The 967-nt window shown below is 46.5% G+C and overlaps 1 long non-coding RNA gene across 1 annotated transcript; it reads left to right on the forward strand.

Annotated features, from left to right (window-relative positions):
• The first annotated feature begins 50 nt into the window (after window positions 1–50).
• Window positions 51–952, forward strand: LOC119345494. The gene is made up of 3 exons (XR_005167057.1): window positions 51–325; window positions 421–537; window positions 623–952. It is a non-coding gene; the product is annotated as an uncharacterized LOC119345494 (long non-coding RNA).
• The last annotated feature ends 15 nt before the right edge of the window (window positions 953–967 follow it).

Here is a 967-nt window from a genome sequence, read left to right on the forward strand (position 1 = left end):
TTGGTAGAGCTTTGTTGATTATCTCCAGCTGATCACCATATTCTGCTCCCCGGTAACTCCGCAGATTCTGCAGGAATTTTGCCACCATAATTCTATGCTCTGCAGACTCATCAGAGAGCAGCGAGACAATTCGCTGCATGCCTTCAAGCTTAGTTTCTGACAATACTGGCTTGATGCTCCTTTCACTCACTATACTGAGCTCGCCGTTTTCTTTGGTAGGAGCAGTGAGCAATACCAACGCTTCGGCTGCCAACACTCTCATGGAGCTTTCTTGGACGTCATCAATTTCTTCAGCTAGGAGACCGATGAGTTTCCGGATGATTAGGTGTGACCTTTCTATCTCCTTTCTGGCAGTGTCATTTGAAGCTAGGCATGCAAGGATGTCTGCTGCTTGAGCAAGCATCTGTGGTTCGCTTTCAGGATGATCTATGAAGAACTTGCCAATATTCCTTATGGTGTACATATTACTGGACACTTGGCACCTGAGCTCCTCGCCGGTCTCACCAGCTGTGCTCACAAGCTTGCGCAAGACTTCTAGTGAGTTTTCGACTATCTTTTTATCAATATCAAAATCTAGCTTTTCATCTTGGCAGCTTGTAATGTGTATGATCTTGGAGAGCAGGTTCTTGGCATTCTTCACCTCCGCACAGTTTTCTGGATTAGTCAGGAGGTTGTCGAGAATATCCACACCAAGCAATTTGAGCTCTTTGCTTGCACAGGTTGAATTGCTGGAACTTCCACTGGTCTTGGTCCTGCGTGCGCTAAGCAGTGAAGAAATAGATTGAAAAATACCAGGAAAGTTCTCGACTTGAAGGCCAGGTGCGAGCTCCAGCAGTATGCGCGCAGCATGCCCTCTGGTGTCTTGTTCCACCTCTCTGTCCAAGCCCATCATGTATACTGCTTTCTCGACGGTATCAAGAGAAGATCGAATCTTGGTGAGCACCTTTTCTTTGTAGCATTCATCTTC

This window comes from Triticum dicoccoides, unplaced genomic scaffold, assembly GCF_002162155.2.
Source record: "Triticum dicoccoides isolate Atlit2015 ecotype Zavitan unplaced genomic scaffold, WEW_v2.0 scaffold243485, whole genome shotgun sequence".
NCBI classification, from domain to species: domain Eukaryota; kingdom Viridiplantae; phylum Streptophyta; class Magnoliopsida; order Poales; family Poaceae; genus Triticum; species Triticum dicoccoides.